The sequence below is a fragment of the Carassius auratus genome, unplaced genomic scaffold (genome assembly GCF_003368295.1).
Source record: "Carassius auratus strain Wakin unplaced genomic scaffold, ASM336829v1 scaf_tig00039897, whole genome shotgun sequence".
NCBI lineage: Eukaryota > Metazoa > Chordata > Actinopteri > Cypriniformes > Cyprinidae > Carassius > Carassius auratus.
In genome coordinates this window covers 23,035-43,417 of record NW_020526548.1, presented here as the reverse complement: position 1 = coordinate 43,417, position 20,383 = coordinate 23,035, and the positions used below count along the sequence as shown (strand labels likewise).

General features: G+C 39.7%; 28 pseudogenes; all 28 read right to left on the bottom strand.

Annotated features, from left to right (window-relative positions):
• Positions 1–676: 676 nt before the first annotated feature.
• Positions 677–795, bottom strand: LOC113084305 (uncharacterized; annotated as a pseudogene).
• A 1,219-nt stretch (positions 796–2,014) lies between these two features.
• Positions 2,015–2,134, bottom strand: LOC113084324 (uncharacterized; annotated as a pseudogene).
• Positions 2,135–2,681: 547 nt separating this feature from the next.
• LOC113084303 (uncharacterized) lies at positions 2,682–2,800 on the bottom strand (annotated as a pseudogene).
• Positions 2,801–4,084: 1,284 nt separating this feature from the next.
• Positions 4,085–4,203, bottom strand: LOC113084313 (uncharacterized; annotated as a pseudogene).
• A 566-nt stretch (positions 4,204–4,769) lies between these two features.
• Positions 4,770–4,888, bottom strand: LOC113084323 (uncharacterized; annotated as a pseudogene).
• Positions 4,889–5,376: 488 nt separating this feature from the next.
• On the bottom strand, positions 5,377–5,495 carry LOC113084302 (uncharacterized; annotated as a pseudogene).
• A 550-nt stretch (positions 5,496–6,045) lies between these two features.
• LOC113084301 (uncharacterized) lies at positions 6,046–6,164 on the bottom strand (annotated as a pseudogene).
• A 792-nt stretch (positions 6,165–6,956) lies between these two features.
• On the bottom strand, positions 6,957–7,075 carry LOC113084280 (uncharacterized; annotated as a pseudogene).
• Positions 7,076–7,445: 370 nt separating this feature from the next.
• LOC113084312 (uncharacterized) lies at positions 7,446–7,564 on the bottom strand (annotated as a pseudogene).
• A 568-nt stretch (positions 7,565–8,132) lies between these two features.
• LOC113084322 (uncharacterized) lies at positions 8,133–8,251 on the bottom strand (annotated as a pseudogene).
• Positions 8,252–8,739: 488 nt separating this feature from the next.
• LOC113084299 (uncharacterized) lies at positions 8,740–8,858 on the bottom strand (annotated as a pseudogene).
• Positions 8,859–9,406: 548 nt separating this feature from the next.
• LOC113084298 (uncharacterized) lies at positions 9,407–9,525 on the bottom strand (annotated as a pseudogene).
• Positions 9,526–10,318: 793 nt separating this feature from the next.
• LOC113084279 (uncharacterized) lies at positions 10,319–10,437 on the bottom strand (annotated as a pseudogene).
• A 369-nt stretch (positions 10,438–10,806) lies between these two features.
• LOC113084310 (uncharacterized) lies at positions 10,807–10,925 on the bottom strand (annotated as a pseudogene).
• Positions 10,926–11,475: 550 nt separating this feature from the next.
• LOC113084297 (uncharacterized) lies at positions 11,476–11,594 on the bottom strand (annotated as a pseudogene).
• Positions 11,595–12,141: 547 nt separating this feature from the next.
• LOC113084296 (uncharacterized) lies at positions 12,142–12,260 on the bottom strand (annotated as a pseudogene).
• A 549-nt stretch (positions 12,261–12,809) lies between these two features.
• LOC113084326 (uncharacterized) lies at positions 12,810–12,928 on the bottom strand (annotated as a pseudogene).
• A 786-nt stretch (positions 12,929–13,714) lies between these two features.
• On the bottom strand, positions 13,715–13,833 carry LOC113084329 (uncharacterized; annotated as a pseudogene).
• A 371-nt stretch (positions 13,834–14,204) lies between these two features.
• Positions 14,205–14,323, bottom strand: LOC113084321 (uncharacterized; annotated as a pseudogene).
• A 549-nt stretch (positions 14,324–14,872) lies between these two features.
• Positions 14,873–14,991, bottom strand: LOC113084295 (uncharacterized; annotated as a pseudogene).
• A 547-nt stretch (positions 14,992–15,538) lies between these two features.
• On the bottom strand, positions 15,539–15,657 carry LOC113084294 (uncharacterized; annotated as a pseudogene).
• Positions 15,658–16,206: 549 nt separating this feature from the next.
• Positions 16,207–16,325, bottom strand: LOC113084293 (uncharacterized; annotated as a pseudogene).
• A 548-nt stretch (positions 16,326–16,873) lies between these two features.
• Positions 16,874–16,992, bottom strand: LOC113084291 (uncharacterized; annotated as a pseudogene).
• Positions 16,993–17,541: 549 nt separating this feature from the next.
• LOC113084290 (uncharacterized) lies at positions 17,542–17,660 on the bottom strand (annotated as a pseudogene).
• A 792-nt stretch (positions 17,661–18,452) lies between these two features.
• LOC113084277 (uncharacterized) lies at positions 18,453–18,571 on the bottom strand (annotated as a pseudogene).
• Positions 18,572–18,943: 372 nt separating this feature from the next.
• LOC113084309 (uncharacterized) lies at positions 18,944–19,062 on the bottom strand (annotated as a pseudogene).
• Positions 19,063–19,628: 566 nt separating this feature from the next.
• LOC113084320 (uncharacterized) lies at positions 19,629–19,747 on the bottom strand (annotated as a pseudogene).
• A 489-nt stretch (positions 19,748–20,236) lies between these two features.
• On the bottom strand, positions 20,237–20,355 carry LOC113084288 (uncharacterized; annotated as a pseudogene).
• Between the last annotated feature and the right edge of the window lie 28 nt (positions 20,356–20,383).

Sequence of the window (20,383 nt, the reverse complement as noted above, 5' to 3'; positions counted from 1 at the left end):
TCAAAGAATGGGCATTGACTCTTTTTTTTTTTCAAGATTATTATATAATTTGTGAAAAATTTACAAAAATCTTAAACAACTGGTATTACCAGGGTCCCCATCCAATTACTAACCAGGCCCAACCCCTGCTTAGCTTCCGAGCTCAGACATGATCTGGCATAGCCAGGGTGGTATGGCCATAAGCGAAGACTGCTGCAAAGAGAGAGCTATTTTAAAGATCAGCCAATCTAATCGCCGGTACATTTATACAGGACCAACCTGCTTAGCTTCGAGAGCAGACGAGGATCAGGCATCATAGCCAGGTTGTTACGGTCGCAAGCGAAGGATACTGCAAAGAGAGGACTATTTAAAGATCAGCCAATCAAATCGCCCATACATTATATAAGTAGGAATGAAAACCCAAAAGCTTACAGCACCTGGTATTCCCAGGCGGTCTCCCATCCAAGCACTAACCAGGCCAATACCTGCTAAGATTAAGAGATCAGGCATGGCTCTTTTTTTTTTTAAGATTATTATATAATTAGTAATAAATTTCCAATAATATTAGAGCACCTGGTATTACCAGGGGGTCTCCCATCCAAACACTACACAGGTCCATGACTGCTAAGATTCAAAGATGGGCATTGACTCTTTTTTTTTTCAAGATTATTATATAATTTGTGAAAAATTTACAAAAATCTTAAAGCAACTGGTATTACCAGGGGGTCTCCCATCCAATTACTAACCAGGCCCAAACCTGCTTAGCTTCCGAGCTCAGACATGATCTGGCATAGCCAGGGTGGTATGGCCATAAGCGAAGACTGCTGCAAAGAGAGAGCTATTTAAAGATCAGCCAATCTAATCGCCGGTACATTATATAAGTAGGAAAGAAAACCCTAAAGCTTAAAGATCAGCCAATCTAATCGCCGGTACATTATACAGGACCAAACCTGCTTAGCTTCCGAGCTCAGACATGATCTGGCATAGCCAGGTTGTTACGGTCGCAAGCGAAGGATACTGCAAAGAGAGGACTATTTAAAGATCAGCCAATCAAATCGCCCATACATTATATAAGTAGGAATGAAAACCCAAAAGCTTACAGCACCTGGTATTCCCAGGCGGTCTCCCATCCAAGCACTAACCAGGCCAATACCTGCTAAGATTAAGAGATCGGGCATTGACTCTTTTTTTTAAGATTATTATATAATTAGTAATAAATTTCCAATAATATTAGAGCACCTGGTATTCCAGGGGGTCTCCCATCCAAACACTAAACAGGTCCATGACTGCTAAGATTCAAAGAATGGGCATTGACTCTTTTTTTTTCAAGATTATTATATAATTTGTGAAAAATTTACAAAAATCTTAAAGCAACTGGTATTACCAGGGGGTCTCCCATCCAATTACTAACCAGGCCCAACCTGCTTAGCTTCCGAGCTCAGACATGATCTGGCATAGCCAGGGTGGTATGGGCCATAAGCGAAGACTGCTGCAAAGAGAGAGCTATTTAAAGATAGCCAATCTAATCGCCGGTACATTATATAAGTAGGAAAGAAAAACCCTTAAAGCTTAAAGATCAGCCAATCTAATCGCCGGTACATTATTACAGGACCAAACCTGCTTAGCTTCCGAAGAGCAGACGAGATTCAGGCATAGCCAGGTTGTTACGGTCGCAAGCGAAGGATACTGCAAAGAGAGGACTATTTAAAGATCAGCCAATCAAATCGCCCATACATTATATAAGTAGGAATGAAAACCCAAAAGCTTACAGCACCTGGTATTCCCAGGCGGTCTCCCATCCAAGCACTAACCAGGCCAATACCTGCTAAGATTAAGAGATCAGGCATTGGCTCTTTTTTTTAAGATTATTATATAATTAGTAATAAATTTCCAATAATATTAGAGCACCTGGTATTACCAGGGGGTCTCCCATCCAAACACTACACAGGTCCATGACTGCTAAGATTCAAAGAATGGGCATTGACTCTTTTTTTTTTTTCAAGATTATTATATAATTTGTGAAAAATTTACAAAAATCTTAAAGCAACTGGTATTACCAGGGGGTCTCCCATCCAATTACATAACCAGGCCCAAACCTGCTTAGCTTCCGAGCTCAGACATGATCTGGCATAGCCAGGGTGGTATGGCCATAAGCGAAGACTGCTGCAAAGAGAGAGCTATTTAAAGATCAGCCAATCTAATCGCCGGTACATTATATAAGTAGGAAAGAAAACCCTAAAGCTTAAAGATCAGCCAATCTAATCGCCGGTACATTATACAGGACCAAACCTGCTTAGCTTCCGAGCTCAGACATGATCTGGCATAGCCAGGTTGTTACGGTCGCAAGCGAAGGATACTGCAAAGAGAGGACTATTTAAAGATCAGCCAATCAAATCGCCCATACATTATATAAGTAGGAATGAAAACCCAAAAGCTTACAGCACCTGGTATTCCCAGGCGGTCTCCCATCCAAGCACTAACCAGGCCAATACCTGCTAAGATTAAGAGATCAGGCATTGGCTCTTTTTTTTAAGATTATTATATAATTAGTAATAAATTTCCAATAATATTAGAGCACCTGGTATTACCAGGGGGTCTCCCATCCAAACACTACACAGGTCCATGACTGCTAAGATTCAAAGAATGGGCATTGACTCTTTTTTTTTCAAGATTATTATATAATTTGTGAAAAATTTACAAAAATCTTAAAGCAACTGGTATTACCAGGGGGTCTCCCATCCAATTACTAACCAGGCCCAAACCTGCTTAGCTTCCGAGCTCAGACATGATCTGGCATAGCCAGGGTGGTATGGCCATAAGCGAAGACTGCTGCAAAGAGAGAGCTATTTAAAGATCAGCCAATCTAATCGCCGGTACATTATATAAGTAGGAAAGAAAACCCTAAAGCTTAAAGCACCTGGTATTTCCCAGGGCGGTCTCCCATCCAAGCAGTAACCAGGCCAATACCTGCTAAGATTAAGAGATCGGGCATTGACTCTTTTTTTTTTTTTTTTTTTTTTTTTTTTAAAGATTATTATATAATTAGTAATACATTTCCAATAATATTAGAGCACCTGGTTTTCCGAGGCGGTCTCCCATCCAAACACTAAACAGGTCCATAGATGCTAAGATTCAAAGATTGGGCATTGACTCTTTTTGTTTCAAGATAATTATATAATTAGTACAAATTTCCAAAAATATTACAGCAAATGGTATTCCGAGGCGGTCTCCCATCCAAGCACTAAACAGGTCCATACCTCCTAAGATTCAAAGATTGGGCATTTACTATTTTTTTTTTTTTGCAAGATTTTATGTAATTAGTAAAAATTGCCAAAAATATTACAGCAACTGGTATTTCCCGGCCGTCTTCCATCCAAGTACTAACCAGGCAAAACCTGCTATTATTCAGAGATCGGGCATTGACTTTTTTTTTTTTTTCAAAATTATTATATAATTTGTGAAAAATTTCCAAAAATCTTAAAGCAACTGGTATTACCAGGGTGTCTCCCATCCAATTACTAACCAGGCCCATACCTGCTAAGATTCAGATATGGGGCATTGACTCCTTTCTTGTTTTCTTGCAAGATTATTATATAATTTGTGAAAAATTTCCAAAAATCTTAAAGCAACTGGTATTACCAGGGGTCTCCCATCCAATTACTAACCAGGCCGAAACCTGCTTAGTTTCCGAGCTCAGACATGATCTGGCATAGCCAGGGTGGTATGGCCATAAGCGAAGACTGCTGCAAAGAGAGAGCTATTTAAAGATCAGTCAATCTAATCGCCGGTACATTATATAAGTAGGAAAGAAAACCCTAAAGCTTAAAGCACCTGGTATTCCCAGGCGGTCTCCCATCCAAGCACTAACCAGGCCAATACCTGCTAAGATTAAGAGATCGGGCATTGACTCTTTTTTTTTTTTTTTTTTTTTTAGATTATTATATAATTAGTAATAAATTTCCAATAATATTAGAGCACCTGGTATTCCGAGGCGGTCTCCCATCCACACACTAAACAGGTCCATGACTGCTAAGATTCAAAGAATGGGCATTGACTCTTTTTTTTTTTCAAGATTATTATATAATTTGTGAAAAATTTACAAAAACTCTTAAAGCAACTGGTATTACCAGGGGGTCTCCCATCCAATTACTAACCAGGCCCAAACCTGCTTAGCTTCCGAGCTCAGACATGATCTGGCATAGCCAGGGTGGTATGGCCATAAGCGAAGACTGCTGCAAAGAGAGAGCTATTTAAAGATCAGCCAATCTAATCGCCGGTACATTATATAAGTAGGAAAGAAAACCCTAAAGCTTAAAGATCAGCCAATCTAATCGCCGGTACATTATACAGGACCAAACCTGCTTAGCTTCCGAGAGCAGACGAGATCAGGCATAGCCAGGTTGTTACGGTCGCAAGCGAAGGATACTGCAAAGAGAGGACTATTTAAAGATCAGCCAATCAAATCGCCCATACATTATATAAGTAGGAATGAAAACCCAAAAGCTTACAGCACCTGGTATTCCTAGGCGGTCTCCCATCCAAGCACTAACCAGGCCAATACCTGCTAAGATTAAGAGATCGGGCATTGACTCTTTTTTTTTTTTTTTTTTTTTTTTTTAAGATTATTATATAATTAGTAATAAATTTCCAATAATATTAGAGCACCTGGTGTTCCGAGGCGGTCTCCCATCCAGACACTAAACAGGTCCATGACTGCTAAGATTCAAAGAATGGGCATTGACTCTTTTTTTTTTCAAGATTATTATATAATTTGTGAAAAATTTACAAAAATCTTAAAGCAACTGGTATTACCAGGGGGTCTCCCATCCAATTACTAACCAGGCCCACACCTGCTTAGCTTCCGAGCTCAGACATGATCTGGCATAGCCAGGGTGGTATGGCCATAAGCGAAGACTGCTGCAAAGAGAGAGCTATTTAAAGATCAGCCAATCTAATCGCCGGTACATTATACAGGACCAAACCTGCTTAGCTTCCGAGAGCAGACGAGATCAGGCATAGCCAGGTTGTTACGGTCGCAAGCGAAGGATACTGCAAAGAGAGGACTATTTAAAGATCAGCCAATCAAATCGCCCATACATTATATAAGTAGGAATGAAAACCCAAAAGCTTACAGCACCTGGTATTCCCAGGCGGTCTCCCATCCAAGCACTAACCAGGCCAATACCTGCTAAGATTAAGAGATCAGGCATTGGCTCTTTTTTTTTAAGATTATTATATAATTAGTAATAAATTTCCAATAATATTAGAGCACCTGGTATTACCAGGGGGTCTCCCATCCAAACACTACACAGGTCCATGACTGCTAAGATTCAAAGAATGGGCATTGACTCTTTTTTTTTTCAAGATTATTATATAATTTGTGAAAAATTTACAAAAATCTTAAAGCAACTGGTATTACCAGGGGGTCTCCCATCCAATTACTAACCAGGCCCAAACCTGCTTAGCTTCCGAGCTCAGACATGATCTGGCATAGCCAGGGTGGTATGGCCATAAGCGAAGACTGCTGCAAAGAGAGAGCTATTTAAAGATCAGCCAATCTAATCGCCGGTACATTATATAAGTAGGAAAGAAAACCCTAAAGCTTAAAGATCAGCCAATCTAATCGCCGGTACATTATACAGGACCAAACCTGCTTAGCTTCCGAGCTCAGACATGATCTGGCATAGCCAGGTTGTTACGGTCGCAAGCGAAGGATACTGCAAAGAGAGGACTATTTAAAGATCAGCCAATCAAATCGCCCATACATTATATAAGTAGGAATGAAAACCCAAAAGCTTACAGCACCTGGTATTCCTAGGCGGTCTCCCATCCAAGCACTAACCAGGCCAATACCTGCTAAGATTAAGAGATCAGGCATTGGCTCTTTTTTTTTAAAGATTATTATATAATTAGTAATAAATTTCCAATAATATTAGAGCACCTGGTATTACCAGGGGGTCTCCCATCCAAACACTACACAGGTCCATGACTGCTAAGATTCAAAGAATGGGCATTGACTCTTTTTTTTTTCAAGATTATTATATAATTTGTGAAAAATTTACAAAAATCTTAAAGCAACTGGTATTACCAGGGGGTCTCCCATCCAATTACTAACCAGGCCCAAACCTGCTTAGCTTCCGAGCTCAGACATGATCTGGCATAGCCAGGGTGGTATGGCCATAAGCGAAGACTGCTGCAAAGAGAGAGCTATTTAAAGATCAGCCAATCTAATCGCCGGTACATTATATAAGTAGGAAAGAAAACCCTAAAGCTTAAAGCACCTGGTATTCCCAGGCGGTCTCCCATCCAAGCAGTAACCAGGCCAATACCTGCTAAGATTAAGAGATCGGGCATTGACTCTTTTTTTTTTTTTTTTTTTTTTTTTAAAGATTATTATATAATTAGTAATACATTTCCAATAATATTAGAGCACCTGGTTTTCCGAGGCGGTCTCCCATCCAAACACTAAACAGGTCCATAGATGCTAAGATTCAAAGATTGGGCATTGACTCTTTTTGTTTCAAGATAATTATATAATTAGTACAAATTTCCAAAAATATTACAGCAAATGGTATTCCGAGGCGGTCTCCCATCCAAGCACTAAACAGGTCCATACCTCCTAAGATTCAAAGATTGGGCATTTACTATTTTTTTTTTTTTTGCAAGATTTTTATGTAATTAGTAAAAATTGCCAAAAATATTACAGCAACTGGTATTTCCCGGCCGTCTTCCATCCAAGTACTAACCAGGCAAAACCTGCTATTATTCAGAGATCGGGCATTGACTTTTTTTTTTTTTCAAAATTATTATATAATTTGTGAAAAATTTCCAAAAATCTTAAAGCAACTGGTATTACCAGGGTGTCTCCCATCCAATTACTAACCAGGCCCATACCTGCTAAGATTCAGATATGGGGCATTGACTCCTTTCTTGTTTTCTTGCAAGATTATTATATAATTTGTGAAAAATTTCCAAAAATCTTAAAGCAACTGGTATTACCAGGGGGTCTCCCATCCAATTACTAACCAGGCCGAAACCTGCTTAGTTTCCGAGCTCAGACATGATCTGGCATAGCCAGGGTGGTATGGCCATAAGCGAAGACTGCTGCAAAGAGAGAGCTATGTAAAGATCAGTCAATCTAATCGCCGGTACATTATATAAGTAGGAAAGAAAACCCTAAAGCTTAAAGCACCTGGTATTCCCAGGCGGTCTCCCATCCAAGCACTAACCAGGCCAATACCTGCTAAGATTAAGAGATCGGGCATTGACTCTTTTTTTTTTTTTTTTTTTTTTAGATTATTATATAATTAGTAATAAATTTCCAATAATATTAGAGCACCTGGTATTCCGAGGCGGTCTCCCATCCAGACACTAAACAGGTCCATGACTGCTAAGATTCAAAGAATGGGCATTGACTCTTTTTTTTTTTCAAGATTATTATATAATTTGTGAAAAATTTACAAAAACTCTTAAAGCAACTGGTATTACCAGGGGGTCTCCCATCCAATTACTAACCAGGCCCAAACCTGCTTAGCTTCCGAGCTCAGACATGATCTGGCATAGCCAGGGTGGTATGGCCATAAGCGAAGACTGCTGCAAAGAGAGAGCTATTTAAAGATCAGCCAATCTAATCGCCGGTACATTATATAAGTAGGAAAGAAAACCCTAAAGCTTAAAGATCAGCCAATCTAATCGCCGGTACATTATACAGGACCAAACCTGCTTAGCTTCCGAGAGCAGACGAGATCAGGCATAGCCAGGTTGTTACGGTCGCAAGCGAAGGATACTGCAAAGAGAGGACTATTTAAAGATCAGCCAATCAAATCGCCCATACATTATATAAGTAGGAATGAAAACCCAAAAGCTTACAGCACCTGGTATTCCTAGGCGGTCTCCCATCCAAGCACTAACCAGGCCAATACCTGCTAAGATTAAGAGATCGGGCATTGACTCTTTTTTTTTTTTTTTTTTTTTTTTTTTTAAGATTATTATATAATTAGTAATAAATTTCCAATAATATTAGAGCACCTGGTGTTCCGAGGCGGTCTCCCATCCAGACACTAAACAGGTCCATGACTGCTAAGATTCAAAGAATGGGCATTGACTCTTTTTTTTTTCAAGATTATTATATAATTTGTGAAAAATTTACAAAAATCTTAAAGCAACTGGTATTACCAGGGGGTCTCCCATCCAATTACTAACCAGGCCCACACCTGCTTAGCTTCCGAGCTCAGACATGATCTGGCATAGCCAGGGTGGTATGGCCATAAGCGAAGACTGCTGCAAAGAGAGAGCTATTTAAAGATCAGCCAATCTAATCGCCGGTACATTATACAGGACCAAACCTGCTTAGCTTCCGAGAGCAGACGAGATCAGGCATAGCCAGGTTGTTACGGTCGCAAGCGAAGGATACTGCAAAGAGAGGACTATTTAAAGATCAGCCAATCAAATCGCCCATACATTATATAAGTAGGAATGAAAACCCAAAAGCTTACAGCACCTGGTATTCCCAGGCGGTCTCCCATCCAAGCACTAACCAGGCCAATACCTGCTAAGATTAAGAGATCAGGCATTGGCTCTTTTTTTTTAAGATTATTATATAATTAGTAATAAATTTCCAATAATATTAGAGCACCTGGTATTACCAGGGGGTCTCCCATCCAAACACTACACAGGTCCATGACTGCTAAGATTCAAAGAATGGGCATTGACTCTTTTTTTTTTCAAGATTATTATATAATTTGTGAAAAATTTACAAAAATCTTAAAGCAACTGGTATTACCAGGGGGTCTCCCATCCAATTACTAACCAGGCCCAAACCTGCTTAGCTTCCGAGCTCAGACATGATCTGGCATAGCCAGGGTGGTATGGCCATAAGCGAAGACTGCTGCAAAGAGAGAGCTATTTAAAGATCAGCCAATCTAATCGCCGGTACATTATATAAGTAGGAAAGAAAACCCTAAAGCTTAAAGATCAGCCAATCTAATCGCCGGTACATTATACAGGACCAAACCTGCTTAGCTTCCGAGCTCAGACATGATCTGGCATAGCCAGGTTGTTACGGTCGCAAGCGAAGGATACTGCAAAGAGAGGACTATTTAAAGATCAGCCAATCAAATCGCCCATACATTATATAAGTAGGAATGAAAACCCAAAAGCTTACAGCACCTGGTATTCCCAGGCGGTCTCCCATCCAAGCACTAACCAGGCCAATACCTGCTAAGATTAAGAGATCAGGCATTGGCTCTTTTTTTTTAAGATTATTATATAATTAGTAATAAATTTCCAATAATATTAGAGCACCTGGTATTACCAGGGGGTCTCCCATCCAAACACTACACAGGTCCATGACTGCTAAGATTCAAAGAATGGGCATTGACTCTTTTTTTTTCAAGATTATTATATAATTTGTGAAAAATTTACAAAAATCTTAAAGCAACTGGTATTACCAGGGGGTCTCCCATCCAATTACTAACCAGGCCCAAACCTGCTTAGCTTCCGAGCTCAGACATGATCTGGCATAGCCAGGGTGGTATGGCCATAAGCGAAGACTGCTGCAAAGAGAGAGCTATTTAAAGATCAGCCAATCTAATCGCCGGTACATTATATAAGTAGGAAAGAAAACCCTAAAGCTTAAAGCACCTGGTATTCCCAGGCGGTCTCCCATCCAAGCAGTAACCAGGCCAATACCTGCTAAGATTAAGAGATCGGGCATTGACTCTTTTTTTTTTTTTTTTTTTTTTTTTAAAGATTATTATATAATTAGTAATACATTTCCAATAATATTAGAGCACCTGGTTTTCCGAGGCGGTCTCCCATCCAAACACTAAACAGGTCCATAGATGCTAAGATTCAAAGATTGGGCATTGACTCTTTTTGTTTCAAGATAATTATATAATTAGTACAAATTTCCAAAAATATTACAGCAAATGGTATTCCGAGGCGGTCTCCCATCCAAGCACTAAACAGGTCCATACCTCCTAAGATTCAAAGATTGGGCATTTACTATTTTTTTTTTTTTTGCAAGATTTTTATGTAATTAGTAAAAATTGCCAAAAATATTACAGCAACTGGTATTTCCCGGCCGTCTTCCATCCAAGTACTAACCAGGCAAAACCTGCTATTATTCAGAGATCGGGCATTGACTTTTTTTTTTTTTTCAAAATTATTATATAATTTGTGAAAAATTTCCAAAAATCTTAAAGCAACTGGTATTACCAGGGTGTCTCCCATCCAATTACTAACCAGGCCCATACCTGCTAAGATTCAGATATGGGGCATTGACTCCTTTCTTGTTTTCTTGCAAGATTATTATATAATTTGTGAAAAATTTCCAAAAATCTTAAAGCAACTGGTATTACCAGGGGGTCTCCCATCCAATTACTAACCAGGCCGAAACCTGCTTAGTTTCCGAGCTCAGACATGATCTGGCATAGCCAGGGTGGTATGGCCATAAGCGAAGACTGCTGCAAAGAGAGAGCTATGTAAAGATCAGTCAATCTAATCGCCGGTACATTATATAAGTAGGAAAGAAAACCCTAAAGCTTAAAGCACCTGGTATTCCCAGGCGGTCTCCCATCCAAGCACTAACCAGGCCAATACCTGCTAAGATTAAGAGATCGGGCATTGACTCTTTTTTTTTTTTTTTTTTTTTTAGATTATTATATAATTAGTAATAAATTTCCAATAATATTAGAGCACCTGGTATTCCGAGGCGGTCTCCCATCCAGACACTAAACAGGTCCATGACTGCTAAGATTCAAAGAATGGGCATTGACTCTTTTTTTTTTCAAGATTATTATATAATTTGTGAAAAATTTACAAAAACTCTTAAAGCAACTGGTATTACCAGGGGGTCTCCCATCCAATTACTAACCAGGCCCAAACCTGCTTAGCTTCCGAGCTCAGACATGATCTGGCATAGCCAGGGTGGTATGGCCATAAGCGAAGACTGCTGCAAAGAGAGAGCTATTTAAAGATCAGCCAATCTAATCGCCGGTACATTATATAAGTAGGAAAGAAAACCCTAAAGCTTAAAGATCAGCCAATCTAATCGCCGGTACATTATACAGGACCAAACCTGCTTAGCTTCCGAGAGCAGACGAGATCAGGCATAGCCAGGTTGTTACGGTCGCAAGCGAAGGATACTGCAAAGAGAGGACTATTTAAAGATCAGCCAATCAAATCGCCCATACATTATATAAGTAGGAATGAAAACCCAAAAGCTTACAGCACCTGGTATTCCTAGGCGGTCTCCCATCCAAGCACTAACCAGGCCAATAACTGCTAAGATTAAGAGATCAGGCATTGGCTCTTTTTTTTTAAGATTATTATATAATTAGTAATAAATTTCCAATAATATTAGAGCACCTGGTATTACCAGGGGGTCTCCCATCCAAACACTACACAGGTCCATGACTGCTAAGATTCAAAGAATGGGCATTGACTCTTTTTTTTTTTCAAGATTATTATATAATTTGTGAAAAATTTACAAAAATCTTAAAGCAACTGGTATTACCAGGGGGTCTCCCATCCAATTACTAACCAGGCCCAAACCTGCTTAGCTTCCGAGCTCAGACATGATCTGGCATAGCCAGGGTGGTATGGCCATAAGCGAAGACTGCTGCAAAGAGAGAGCTATTTAAAGATCAGCCAATCTAATCGCCGGTACATTATATAAGTAGGAAAGAAAACCCTAAAGCTTAAAGATCAGCCAATCTAATCGCCGGTACATTATACAGGACCAAACCTGCTTAGCTTCCGAGCTCAGACATGATCTGGCATAGCCAGGTTGTTACGGTCGCAAGCGAAGGATACTGCAAAGAGAGGACTATTTAAAGATCAGCCAATCAAATCGCCCATACATTATATAAGTAGGAATGAAAACCCAAAAGCTTACAGCACCTGGTATTCCCAGGCGGTCTCCCATCCAAGCACTAACCAGGCCAATACCTGCTAAGATTAAGAGATCAGGCATTGGCTCTTTTTTTTAAGATTATTATATAATTAGTAATAAATTTCCAATAATATTAGAGCACCTGGTATTACCAGGGGGTCTCCCATCCAAACACTACACAGGTCCATGACTGCTAAGATTCAAAGAATGGGCATTGACTCTTTTTTTTTCAAGATTATTATATAATTTGTGAAAAATTTACAAAAATCTTAAAGCAACTGGTATTACCAGGGGGTCTCCCATCCAATTACTAACCAGGCCCAAACCTGCTTAGCTTCCGAGCTCAGACATGATCTGGCATAGCCAGGGTGGTATGGCCATAAGCGAAGACTGCTGCAAAGAGAGAGCTATTTAAAGATCAGCCAATCTAATCGCCGGTACATTATATAAGTAGGAAAGAAAACCCTAAAGCTTAAAGATCAGCCAATCTAATCGCCGGTACATTATACAGGACCAAACCTGCTTAGCTTCCGAGAGCAGACGAGATCAGGCATAGCCAGGTTGTTACGGTCGCAAGCGAAGGATACTGCAAAGAGAGGACTATTTAAAGATCAGCCAATCAAATCGCCCATACATTATATAAGTAGGAATGAAAACCCAAAAGCTTACAGCACCTGGTATTCCTAGGCGGTCTCCCATCCAAGCACTAACCAGGCCAATACCTGCTAAGATTAAGAGATCGGGCATTGGCTCTTTTTTTAAAAGATTATTATATAATTAGTAATAAATTTCCAATAATATTAGAGTACCTGGTATTACCAGGGGGTCTCCCATCCAAACACTACACAAGTCCATGACTGCTAAGATTCAAAGAATGGGCATTGACTCTTTTTTTTTTCAAGATTATTATATAATTTGTGAAAAATTTACAAAAATCTTAAAGCAAATGGTATTACCAGGGGGTCTCCCATCCAATTACTAACCAGGCCCAAACCTGCTTAGCTTCCGAGCTCAGACATGATCTGGCATAGCCAGGGTGGTATGGCCATAAGCGAAGACTGCTGCAAAGAGAGAGCTATTTAAAGATCAGCCAATCTAATCGCCGGTACATTATATAAGTAGGAAAGAAAACCCTAAAGCTTAAAGCACCTGGTATTCCCAGGCGGTCTCCCATCCAAGCAGTAACCAGGCCAATACCTGCTAAGATTAAGAGATCGGGCATTGACTCTTTTTTTTTTTTTTTAAAGATTATTATATAATTAGTAATACATTTCCAATAATATTAGAGCACCTGGTTTTCCGAGGCGGTCTCCCATCCAAACACTAAACAGGTCCATAGCTGCTAAGATTCAAAGATTGGGCATTGACTCTTTTTGTTTCAAGATAATTATATAATTAGTACAAATTTCCAAAAATATTACAGCAAATGGTATTCCGAGGCGGTCTCCCATCCAAGCACTAAACAGGTCCATACCTCCTAAGATTCAAAGATTGGGCATTTACTCTTTTTTTTTTTTTTTTGCAAGATTTTTATGTAATTAGTGAAAATTGCCAAAAATATTACAGCAACTGGTATTTCCCGGCCGTCTTCCATCCAAGTACTAACCAGGCAAAGCCTGCTATTATTCAGAGATCGGGCATTGACTTTTTTTTTTTTTTTCAAAATTATTATATAATTTGTGAAAAATTTCCAAAAATCTTAAAGCAACTGGTATTACCAGGGTGTCTCCCATCCAATTACTAACCAGGCCCATACCTGCTAAGATTCAGATATGGGGCATTGACTCCTTTCTTTTTTTCTTGCAAGATTATTATATAATTTGTGAAAAATTTCCAAAAATCTTAAAGCAACTGGTATTACCAGGGGGTCTCCCATCCAATTACTAACCAGGCCAAAACCTGCTTAGTTTCCGAGCTCAGACATGATCTGGCATAGCCAGGGTGGTATGGCCATAAGCGAAGACTGCTGCAAAGAGAGAGCTATTTAAAGATCAGTCAATCTAATCGCCGGTACATTATATAAGTAGGAAAGAAATCCCTAAAGCTTAAAGCACCTGGTATTCCCAGGCGGTCTCCCATCCAAGCACTAACCAGTCCAATACCTGCTAAGATTAAGAGATCGGGCATTGACTCTTTTTTTTTTTTTTTTTTTTTTTTTAAGATTATTATATAATTAGTAATAAATTTCCAATAATATTAGAGCACCTGGTATTCCGAGGCGGTCTCCCATCCAGACACTAAACAGGTCCATGACTGCTAAGATTCAAAGAATGGGCATTGACTCTTTTTTTTTCAAGATTATTATATAATTTGTGAAAAATTTACAAAAATCTTAAAGCAACTGGTATTACCAGGGGGTCTCCCATCCAATTACTAACCAGGCCCACACCTGCTTAGCTTCCGAGCTCAGACATGATCTGGCATAGCCAGGGTGGTATGGCCATAAGCGAAGACTGCTGCAAAGAGAGAGCTATTTAAAGATCAGCCAATCTAATCGCCGGTACATTATATAAGTAGGAAAGAAACCCTAAAGCTTAAAGATCAGCCAATCTAATCGCCGGTACATTATACAGGACCAAACCTGCTTAGCTTCCGAGAGCAGACGAGATCAGGCATAGCCAGGTTGTTACGGTCGCAAGCGAAGGATACTGCAAAGAGAGGACTATTTAAAGATCAGCCAATCAAATCGCCCATACATTATATAAGTAGGAATGAAAACCCAAAAGCTTACAGCACCTGGTATTCCTAGGCGGTCTCCCATCCAAGCACTAACCAGGCCAATAACTGCTAAGATTAAGAGATCAGGCATTGGCTCTTTTTTTTTAAGATTATTATATAATTAGTAATAAATTTCCAATAATATTAGAGCACCTGGTATTACCAGGGGGTCTCCCATCCAAACACTACACAGGTCCATGACTGCTAAGATTCAAAGAATGGGCATTGACTCTTTTTTTTTTTCAAGATTATTATATAATTTGTGAAAAATTTACAAAAATCTTAAAGCAACTGGTATTACCAGGGGGTCTCCCATCCAATTACTAACCAGGCCCAAACCTGCTTAGCTTCCGAGCTCAGACATGATCTGGCATAGCCAGGGTGGTATGGCCATAAGCGAAGACTGCTGCAAAGAGAGAGCTATTTAAAGATCAGCCAATCTAATCGCCGGTACATTATATAAGTAGGAAAGAAAACCCTAAAGCTTAAAGATCAGCCAATCTAATCGCCGGTACATTATACAGGACCAAACCTGCTTAGCTTCCGAGCTCAGACATGATCTGGCATAGCCAGGTTGTTACGGTCGCAAGCGAAGGATACTGCAAAGAGAGGACTATTTAAAGATCAGCCAATCAAATCGCCCATACATTATATAAGTAGGAATGAAAACCCAAAAGCTTACAGCACCTGGTATTCCCAGGCGGTCTCCCATCCAAGCACTAACCAGGCCAATACCTGCTAAGATTAAGAGATCAGGCATTGGCTCTTTTTTTTAAGATTATTATATAATTAGTAATAAATTTCCAATAATATTAGAGCACCTGGTATTACCAGGGGGTCTCCCATCCAAACACTACACAGGTCCATGACTGCTAAGATTCAAAGAATGGGCATTGACTCTTTTTTTTTCAAGATTATTATATAATTTGTGAAAAATTTACAAAAATCTTAAAGCAACTGGTATTACCAGGGGGTCTCCCATCCAATTACTAACCAGGCCCAAACCTGCTTAGCTTCCGAGCTCAGACATGATCTGGCATAGCCAGGGTGGTATGGCCATAAGCGAAGACTGCTGCAAAGAGAGAGCTATTTAAAGATCAGCCAATCTAATCGCCGGTACATTATATAAGTAGGAAAGAAAACCCTAAAGCTTAAAGATCAGCCAATCTAATCGCCGGTACATTATACAGGACCAAACCTGCTTAGCTTCCGAGAGCAGACGAGATCAGGCATAGCCAGGTTGTTACGGTCGCAAGCGAAGGATACTGCAAAGAGAGGACTATTTAAAGATCAGCCAATCAAATCGCCCATACATTATATAAGTAGGAATGAAAACCCAAAAGCTTACAGCACCTGGTATTCCCAGGCGGTCTCCCATCCAAGCACTAACCAGGCCAATACCTGCTAAGATTAAGAGATCGGGCATTGGCTCTTTTTTTTAAAGATTATTATATAATTAGTAATAAATTTCCAATAATATTAGAGTACCTGGTATTACCAGGGGGTCTCCCATCCAAACACTACACAAGTCCATGACTGCTAAGATTCAAAGAATGGGCATTGACTCTTTTTTTTTTCAAGATTATTATATAATTTGTGAAAAATTTACAAAAATCTTAAAGCAACTGGTATTACCAGGGGGTCTCCCATCCAATTACTAACCAGGCCCAAACCTGCTTAGCTTCCGAGCTCAGACATGATCTGGCATAGCCAGGGTGGTATGGCCATAAGCGAAGACTGCTGCAAAGAGAGAGCTATTTAAAGATCAGCCAATCTAATCGCCGGTACATTATATAAGTAGGAAAGAAAACCCTAAAGCTTAAAGATCAGCCAATCTAATCGCCGGTACATTATACAGGACCAAACCTGCTTAGCTTCCGAGCTCAGACATGATCTGGCATAGCCAGGTTGTTACGGTCGCAAGCGAAGGATACTGCAAAGAGAGGACTATTTAAAGATCAGCCAATCAAATCGCCCATACATTATATAAGTAGGAATGAAAACCCAAAAGCTTACAGCACCTGGTATTCCCAGGCGGTCTCCCATCCAAGCACTAACCAGGCCAATACCTGCTAAGATTAAGAGATCAGGCATTGGCTCTTTTTTTTTAAGATTATTATATAATTAGTAATAAATTTCCAATAATATTAGAGCACCTGGTATTACCAGGGGGTCTCCCATCCAAACACTACACAGGTCCATGACTGCTAAGATTCAAAGAATGGGCATTGACTCTTTTTTTTTCAAGATTATTATATAATTTGTGAAAAATTTACAAAAATCTTAAAGCAACTGGTATTACCAGGGGGTCTCCCATCCAATTACTAACCAGGCCCAAACCTGCTTAGCTTCCGAGCTCAGACATGATCTGGCATAGCCAGGGTGGTATGGCCATAAGCGAAGACTGCTGCAAAGAGAGAGCTATTTAAAGATCAGCCAATCTAATCGCCGGTACATTATATAAGTAGGAAAGAAAACCCTAAAGCTTAAAGATCAGCCAATCTAATCGCCGGTACATTATACAGGACCAAACCTGCTTAGCTTCCGAGAGCAGACGAGATCAGGCATAGCCAGGTTGTTACGGTCGCAAGCGAAGGATACTGCAAAGAGAGGACTATTTAAAGATCAGCCAATCAAATCGCCCATACATTATATAAGTAGGAATGAAAACCCAAAAGCTTACAGCACCTGGTATTCCTAGGCGGTCTCCCATCCAAGCACTAACCAGGCCAATACCTGCTAAGATTAAGAGATCGGGCATTGGCTCTTTTTTTTAAAGATTATTATATAATTAGTAATAAATTTCCAATAATATTAGAGCACCTGGTATTACCAGGGGGTCTCCCATCCAAACACTACACAAGTCCATGACTGCTAAGATTCAAAGAATGGGCATTGACTCTTTTTTTTTTCAAGATTATTATATAATTTGTGAAAAATTTACAAAAATCTTAAAGCAACTGGTATTACCAGGGGGTCTCCCATCCAATTACTAACCAGGCCCAAACCTGCTTAGCTTCCGAGCTCAGACATGATCTGGCATAGCCAGGGTGGTATGGCCATAAGCGAAGACTGCTGCAAAGAGAGAGCTATTTAAAGATCAGCCAATCTAATCGCCGGTACATTATATAAGTAGGAAAGAAAACCCTAAAGCTTAAAGCACCTGGTATTCCCAGGCGGTCTCCCATCCAAGCAGTAACCAGGCCAATACCTGCTAAGATTAAGAGATCGGGCATTGACTCTTTTTTTTTTTTTTTTTTTTTTTAAAGATTATTATATAATTAGTAATACATTTCCAATAATATTAGAGCACCTGGTTTTCCGAGGCGGTCTCCCATCCAAACACTAAACAGGTCCATAGATGCTAAGATTCAAAGATTGGGCATTGACTCTTTTTGTTTCAAGATAATTATATAATTAGTACAAATTTCCAAAAATATTACAGCAAATGGTATTCCGAGGCGGTCTCCCATCCAAGCACTAAACAGGTCCATACCTCCTAAGATTCAAAGATTGGGCATTTACTATTTTTTTTTTTTTTTGCAAGATTTTTATGTAATTAGTAAAAATTGCCAAAAATATTACAGCAACTGGTATTTCCCGGCCGTCTTCCATCCAAGTACTAACCAGGCAAAACCTGCTATTATTCAGAGATCGGGCATTGACTTTTTTTTTTTTTTCAAAATTATTATATAATTTGTGAAAAATTTCCAAAAATCTTAAAGCAACTGGTATTACCAGGGTGTCTCCCATCCAATTACTAACCAGGCCCATACCTGCTAAGATTCAGATATGGGGCATTGACTCCTTTCTTTTTTTCTTGCAAGATTATTATATAATTTGTGAAAAATTTCCAAAAATCTTAAAGCAACTGGTATTACCAGGGGGTCTCCCATCCAATTACTAACCAGGCCGAAACCTGCTTAGTTTCCGAGCTCAGACATGATCTGGCATAGCCAGGGTGGTATGGCCATAAGCGAAGACTGCTGCAAAGAGAGAGCTATTTAAAGATCAGTCAATCTAATCGCCGGTACATTATATAAGTAGGAAAGAAAACCCTAAAGCTTAAAGCACCTGGTATTCCCAGGCGGTCTCCCATCCAAGCACTAACCAGGCCAATACCTGCTAAGATTAAGAGATCGGGCATTGACTCTTTTTTTTTTTTTTTTTTTTTTTTAGATTATTATATAATTAGTAATAAATTTCCAATAATATTAGAGCACCTGGTATTCCGAGGCGGTCTCCCATCCAGACACTAAACAGGTCCATGACTGCTAAGATTCAAAGAATGGGCATTGACTCTTTTTTTTTTTCAAGATTATTATATAATTTGTGAAAAATTTACAAAAACTCTTAAAGCAACTGGTATTACCAGGGGGTCTCCCATCCAATTACTAACCAGGCCCAAACCTGCTTAGCTTCCGAGCTCAGACATGATCTGGCATAGCCAGGGTGGTATGGCCATAAGCGAAGACTGCTGCAAAGAGAGAGCTATTTAAAGATCAGCCAATCTAATCGCCGGTACATTATATAAGTAGGAAAGAAAACCCTAAAGCTTAAAGATCAGCCAATCTAATCGCCGGTACATTATACAGGACCAAACCTGCTTAGCTTCCGAGAGCAGACGAGATCAGGCATAGCCAGGTTGTTACGGTCGCAAGCGAAGGATACTGCAAAGAGAGGACTATTTAAAGATCAGCCAATCAAATCGCCCATACATTATATAAGTAGGAATGAAAACCCAAAAGCTTACAGCACCTGGTATTCCTAGGCGGTCTCCCATCCAAGCACTAACCAGGCCAATACCTGCTAAGATTAAGAGATCGGGCATTGACTCTTTTTTTTTTTTTTTTTTTTTTTTTTAAGATTATTATATAATTAGTAATAAATTTCCAATAATATTAGAGCACCTGGTGTTCCGAGGCGGTCTCCCATCCAGACACTAAACAGGTCCATGACTGCTAAGATTCAAAGAATGGGCATTGACTCTTTTTTTTTTCAAGATTATTATATAATATGTGAAAAATTTACAAAAATCTTAAAGCAACTGGTATTACCAGGGGGTCTCCCATCCAATTACTAACCAGGCCCACACCTGCTTAGCTTCCGAGCTCAGACATGATCTGGCATAGCCAGGGTGGTATGGCCATAAGCGAAGACTGCTGCAAAGAGAGAGCTATTTAAAGATCAGCCAATCTAATCGCCGGTACATTATACAGGACCAAACCTGCTTAGCTTCCGAGAGCAGACGAGATCAGGCATAGCCAGGTTGTTACGGTCGCAAGCGAAGGATACTGCAAAGAGAGGACTATTTAAAGATCAGCCAATCAAATCGCCCATACATTATATAAGTAGGAATGAAAACCCAAAAGCTTACAGCACCTGGTATTCCCAGGCGGTCTCCCCATCCAAGCACTAACCAGGCCAATACCTGCTAAGATTAAGAGATCAGGCATTGGCTCTTTTTTTTAAGATTATTATATAATTAGTAATAAATTTCCAATAATATTAGAGCACCTGGTATTACCAGGGGGTCTCCCATCCAAACACTACACAGGTCCATGACTGCTAAGATTCAAAGAATGGGCATTGACTCTTTTTTTTTTTCAAGATTATTATATAATTTGTGAAAAATTTACAAAAATCTTAAAGCAACTGGTATTACCAGGGGGTCTCCCATCCAATTACTAACCAGGCCCAAACCTGCTTAGCTTCCGAGCTCAGACATGATCTGGCATAGCCAGGGTGGTATGGCCATAAGCGAAGACTGCTGCAAAGAGAGAGCTATTT